Below are 6,946 nucleotides of genomic sequence, written 5' to 3' on the forward strand. Positions count from 1 at the left end.
GAAAAAAAAAAAAAAAAAAACAAAAAACAAGCGTTTCTTTTAAAAGAATCTTAAATAATTCTAAAATTCTTGCATAAACTGATATATGTGAGGAAGTTTAGGAAAAGGATAAATTTTAGCCTGACGCTTTAGTGCCGGCAGTGTGTCGCCTCGCTCGCGGGGTTTGCCGGTGAGGGGGGGACTGGTAGCACCGGGGGGGCTGCCCAAGGCCCCTCACGTCCCCTCCCACATCCCCTCGGGTGGCCCTGGACCAGGGCAGAGCGAGGTGCGGGTGCCCCCGACTCCCGCAGCGCTGCGGGAAGGGGGGCACACACCCTCACCCCTGCCACCGTGCTACAGCTTGCAACACAGAGTTCCTTAAAACAAGAAAACGTTTAAAAAGAAAAAAAAAAATCACTAAAAAACAGGAATTAAAAATTCTCCACTCAGCCTTAATATTGAGAGTAGATAAATGAGTGTTGACATCAAAAGAAGGAATTTACTTTCAATTTGTCCGACCTTAGGCACCACCGTTGCACACGCAAGGCTGCTGCAAACACACTGAGGTTGGGCTGGGTCTGGTTTTTGCTCCTGTTTTATGTTTCTCTGCCGAGCGTTCAGGGCAAGGGAGGAAATTTATTCTGCCATTGGAAAAGTCTGTACCGTAACTGAAAACAGCCAAGATCAAGGCAACGGCACAAGGGTCTCGGAATAATTTGGAAGGCATTCTCAGTCAATCCCTCTCCAAAAAATTTCGTAGCAGCAAGGGCAGGGGAGGTTTTTACCAGGGCGCTTCCAGCACTGAGCACATACCTACGTGTTCCGATCACTTTCTGCCCACTTTATGCCTAATTCATGAAGAGCTCGAAGGTTCTTCTATATTAGAAAATTCCCGTGTTAAAAAATGTAGACATCGGCGTATTCGCCACCTCCCGTAAAGTTAGTTTCCAGTCATTCATATTTTAGGGCATATTAAGCTTTCCTGTGGCTTGGTAGGATGTAAATCTGTGTTATAGGACAAGCTGGGGGCCGGTTCCAGCTCTGGCTGCTCCGTCCCCGACTCCGACAGGGCTGCAGCGAGGCCGCCAGGGCTCTGCACCAGAGGGCTCCCGCGCAGGGGTCGGGGGGTGCTGAATGGTGCTCAGCCCCTCCGCGTCACCTGCGTGCCGATGGCCGCACAGCTCCTGGCTGCCAGGGTTATCCCTCAGGGTTTAATTTCTGCCAGCAGCCATCCCAGTGACTGGAGAGACCCAGGAGGGACCTTCTCCTTTGTTCTCGCTCCGCACGTACCCGGGCAGAGCAGAGGGCTCGGTTCTCCCACGCGACGAACCTTGAACCCACCCGCGGACAGCACTGAAAAATAGCACAGCTGAAAGTGGTTTTACGTGCAGTCCCTTTCGTTGCCTCAGCCCTCGGGGCCGCTGGGCAGCAGGTAAACCTTAGCCCCATTAGCAGAATAAATTACATTTGTGCAGCGAGCTAGAATTTAAAGCTGGGGGAGGAGGAGGAGATGGTACAGTGCGGCTCCGGCCACTACAGCCACAGGAATTTCCCCTCTGATCTGCCAAATGTGAAAGTACTCATTATTCCTCCACTACCCTTCTTTTTTTTTATGCTGCCAGATTTAAAAAAAAATAAAATAAAATATAAAATGCCTGTAATGAAGATATATATTATATTTGGTATCTAGAGGGCGAAATCTGTTCTCTCCTAATGCACATCCATCCTCCTCTTTATTATTTTTCAGCCAAAACAAAAAAAAAAAAAACCAACCACAATTCGCACATTACCCGATGCGATTTATGTGCAATAACATCAGCTTTTCCACTTATCAAAACCATTACAGTCATAAGCACACAACTCCCATTAACCTCAGCGGCAGCGACTTAAATGTGAACCACAAGTGAGAATAAACCTTAAAGATGTGAATCGAACAGCAACTGCCTTGTTTTCTGGTAGGTGTCCAACGGTGCGATGGCAGGGCCATTTCTTCCCTCCCCCCGCCTTTTTTTTTTTTTTTTTTTTTTTTTTTTTTTTTTTTTTTTTTTTTTTAACATGAAAAGAGACTTTCCTCTTCTACAGGGCGGTTACTTTAGGCTGGGAGGTGCAGCTGTTTAGATGGGCTAAACATTTTTGACGCGTCCCTTCAGGTAGAGATGCTCCGTGGGGGCGGGCGAGGCGAAGCGTCCCGGGGAGCCGCAGCGAGCTGGGCAGGCTGCTCCCACTTCATGCTAATGAGACAGTTTCTTGCAGGAATTTCGGCTCTGTAGAAGCTGCAGGAGGTAGCATGGTTCATTAGGCTATGAAAGCTTTAAAATGTTAAGAGGAACTGGTTTTCCTCTCTCATTTAAGTGAATTGCTAAAAGCACTGGCTTGTTCTTCCGCGGAACTTCGGATTCGCTATTTTCTTCATTAACCTTGACCTTTTTACATTTATTACGATAAGAAAAAAAAAAAAAAAGTTGACTTTGGAGCAAGCTACAGCCAATTCGTCCCCCCTAAGCTCTTAAAATTAGAGAGTTTGGGCCAGGGGAGCGATGGATCCCGTTTGCCACTATTTTCTGCATAAGGAGGATTTAATGTTTGACAAAAATTAGGGATCCTAAATCCCTATGGATCGTTTCTAAATTACTTTTAGCAAGACAGGTGCATGTAGCCTTCCTACCTGTGTGTTTATTAGTAGCAGAAAGACAAACAGAGTGTTGGGAGGGGACCCCTTCCCGTGAGCTGCTCCCCAGAGCCTTGGGCGTCGATCGAGCCTCTTTGCCGGGACCAGGTGATGGTTCCCGTGTTGTTCTCAGTGAGCTGGAAAACAAGCTAGTGAGGCATCCATGTGGAGTTAGAGGAAATTCAGAGCGGAATTAAACGGCGTGCTTGACACGGGCTTTGGAAGTTTAGTTCTGGGTTATTTTGAAACCTCTGCAGACGCAGTCTCGTGCTTTAGCCGTCGGTGAGCAACGAGGCTGTTTCAGGAAAGCGGTAATTCCATCCACCCTCCCCCAGGTATCCCTGGAAAAGCAAACAAGTAGCATCCTGCTCTGCTACTTGTGCGTTTTCTAGTCTCATCAGGGCTTTTTTTTTTTTTCTCGTTTTAATTTAATCGCAAGGCTGCCAAACCGTGCTCTTACAGCCCGCAGCAGCTGTGCTAAGAGAGAGGAGATGCTCGGCACTGGGTCCCGGCTGTGCTGTTAGCACGGGGCTGTCACGGGGCTGCTCTGCCCAGGCAGCGGCACACGCCTGGCACCGTCCCCTCCCTGGGGAAGGGGCTGCAGCACAACGGGGGCTGCCACACGGCTGGCCCATCTCTTGGTGCCCATCTTCTGGTCGCCATCTCCTCGTCCCCTTCTCTTTGTCCCCATCTCCTGCTCCCCACCTCCTGATCCCCTTCTCTCCCCAGACACGGGGAAGGGGAAGGCAGGGCAGCAGGAGGAGGAGGCTGCAGCTCTCAGCCTGAGCTCCTAACCCATCAGACAGGCCTTTAAAAAAAGGGTCAAATGAAGGGTCAGCTAAGAAGACAAAGGCAGGGCGTTATGCCTTGCACACTGAGATCTGAGCAACCATCTTCTCTAGCAGGGCTTTGATTTCAGCTTAAAGAAACCTGAAAGCTCCGTGATGTTTTTCCAACTCGGCAAAACCTTTCTCCCCAAGTCTGACACGTACGCGCTGCCGTCCTTAAGCATGGGGCAAGGAGTCTTTCCACCCAGGCGTAGCTTTATATAGACTCAGCAGAGCAGAAATGTCTGAGTGTCGCTTTGCCTCCCCTGCTGATGAGACACGTAGTGGAAACGATACCTGAGTTTTTCCAGTACATTCATTTTTGTCATGGGAGTTCCAATAAGTGTCTTGGACTTTGTTTTAGTGCCTTAAGCACCTTTTTGCAAAAGGCCACAATGTAAGAGAGTACATTTGAAAAATTAATTTCCCAAAGTTAATCACCCTTAGTAACTTGGCTGCCCAGAAGAGTCGCTCCCGTGTTGGATGTACCACCGGTTCCTCGGGAAGCGAGACGGCGGCAGTGCCAGTCAAGAGGCACTGATGAGTGCTTCTGGCATGGTATTTCTCTCCAGAAGATTATAGATAAGGCACTTAGTTCTTCTGAAAAAAATTCAGCTAAGGGCTTTGACCTTATATTTGAACACAGAATTAGCACTCTGGTAAAGGTTAATGAACAGAAGAAGGGAGTAGATAATTTTTGACCGAAATATTGCCAAAATGGGTTTAAACACATGCAGGTCTCCGGGCAAGTCTGCTGCTGCAGAAGGACCTGCTCCCCTTGGCCCCAGTGCTGCGGCCACCAGGAAAGCCCCCTCAGAACTGGAGAAGAGGAGGAGGAGTGGGAAGGGGAGGGTCTGCCGGTGCTTGGCATGTAAAGCCATGCTGGTGATGAGGCATTAGGCTTGACTGGCTCCAAGGCTTAGAGGTTGAAACCAGTTCTCCCGCAACAGGGCTTGGTCTGCCTTCCGGCTCTGGGATGGAAAGGGGTTTTACTGCAGGTCTTGCATGTGGCTGGCTCGGCCTAAGGACAGCGCAGGGTCTTCCTCTGAGTGTTTAAAATACGTTCATTTTCCTAACGGGCTGTGATCTTGAAATATGATTATTTTTTTTCTTTGCTTCCTCATCAAGTTGATGCTTGTGAGAAGTAATTATTTTACCATATGGTGGAATGTGCAATGATTACTGTTAGGCTCTTCATCTCAGACTGGCCCCTTTAGCATGGATCTCCTTCATGAGCCAGAGCTGACACCCAGGGATTTGGACAACTCAGGCAAGAAACAAACCGACCTTCCCCGCCCAGCCCCAACACTTCCTCAATTTCTAATTCCTCTCCCACCCCAAAATCACAACACCGTTGCTGTAAATGGCAAATAATAATGGTAAATACTGGGATGGAGTCTTACAATTAATTGCAAGAATTAGGTCTACTGTAATTCAGTCATGACTTTAAATTATTGTGTTCGTGACTTCTGTCATCAAAGGCATTTTACCTGTATTTAATGCTCACGCTATGAGCAAAACCTGGGAGTTGTGAGAAGTGCATCAGTCCTCCAACAAATTAAAAATATTTCGGAAAGAAATCCCTTCTCACCTTCCACAGGCTGAGGCAGAAAGGCCAAAAGTGAGACACACCCCACCGGTTTGTGGTGTGAGTGCTATTCATTCCCAGGCCAGCTACTTAACACAGCAGCAGTGCTTTTGGAAGGGTTAGTAAGAATAAAACGAGTATAGGAAAGAAAAAGACAAAACACAGAGCCGTTTGTATTTGTTAAGTGTAGAGAGACACCATCTGAAAACAAAAGCCAAGCCTGGTGGAGGTAGTGAGCCAAATCTGTGTGTAATTATCCCTCTAACATTCAAAATATTCGTATTAAGATAACTCCCGGCTCAAATTCCAGCGCAGCGATCCCGACCAGAGTGGAGGGCTTATAGAGAATATATCTTTGGTTTATAGAGGAACATGTTTGCCCTCCTGCGGGGGGTAACGGGCTGTGGTGAGGCCCCGTGTCGGAGGCTGGCGGGGCAGTTCCTGCCCCTGCGTGGGGGGGTTGCTCCGTCCCTGCCCCTGCTCTCTGCCTCCAGGCATGGGGGAGGCCAGTTTGTCTGCAAACCCAAATCCCTTGGCGGAGCTTAGGTTTGAGCATTGGGGACCGAGGGGGCGAAGAGCCGCCCCGTCTCTCAAGGGAGGCTCAGCCTGGAGCCTTAAAACTGAGCCTAAGGAAAAATGCTGCCTGCCCACTGGGAAGGGCTGGGCTTGCCCATGCAGCTCAGCTCCTGTCCTCCACCTCGGTCAGCAGGGCTCATTCTCTTTTTCCCCTCCCTCCAGGATAAATTCCTGGGAATAACAGGAATAACATCCTGTTATAGGGAACAACCTGCATAGGAAAAACAGCCTGAACAAGGAAAATAACACCCGAGTGTCAAATCCCTGTTGAAGGACAGGAATCCCATGCCCCTGGAGGCTGGGATATACCCAACGAGTCTGCGTGTCCCTAAACCGGTGCCCCTTGTGCCCGCACACACGTGTCCCCGCAGACACATCCCGCCTTGTCACCCACCCGCTCCGAGAGGAGGGGGTGACTGCTCTCCAAGACGCAGCACCCAGCTCGAAGCCAATAATATATGCAAATGCACTTAGCAAAGCACTCCCACAGATGTTCTTAATTAAACCAACCTAACCCGAGCCCACATAAAGTAATAACCACCCCAAAATGCCTTCCCGCTCTCATATGTTCTGAATCACTGCTGCAGAATACTACAGGAATATTATTTTTATAAAAGTAAACCATTTGCTAAATAAGCCACCTGTTAAATAAAAACAGTCCCACTCTCCAAATATTGTTATTTAGTTTTCCATACTATGCACAATCTGGATTTATTTTCGATGAAAAAAGATAATCGCTAAAGTAAAAAAAAAAAAAAAAAAAAAAAAAAAAAACAAAACAAAACAAAAAAACGGAAAAAAAACCCAGTATTTTGACTATTTGAAACTATCCATCTTGTGTGCACATCTGCTCCTTTGCAAGCTGGCAGAGCTCTTACATTAAAAGAGAATCACAGTTACTTACTCAGCCGGGAGCTAATGAACTTCCATCATCAGACCTTGGCAGTCTTCACTTTTTTAACTTCTTCGAGCCTTGAATTGTTCCTTATTTACCCAGCTTCCCTTTCGGTGAGGTGTATCTCCTCACGGGGACAAATCCCAATCCGAGATTGTTTTAGCAAAGTTGACCCAGCAGCAAGAACAGAGCCCACCTCGGGTTTCATTATCCGGTCACTATTTCCATGCGCTAAAAGCCAAGTTCGCCATTACCCCACCTCAAGGCTCTCTGTGCAGGAGCATCCTGCTGCGCACACCTAACGGGCTCAGTTTAGGCTTTAGGACACCCCCCCCCTTTCCCCACCCACTTCAGCCCCCCAGAAAACACCAGGTTAGTTCTGTGGGAGTGACTTTCCCTCAAAAAAAAAAAAA

This window comes from Athene cunicularia, assembly GCF_003259725.1.
Source record: "Athene cunicularia isolate RWA chromosome 8 unlocalized genomic scaffold, athCun1 chr8_part1, whole genome shotgun sequence".
Taxonomy (NCBI): Eukaryota; Metazoa; Chordata; class Aves; order Strigiformes; family Strigidae; genus Athene; species Athene cunicularia.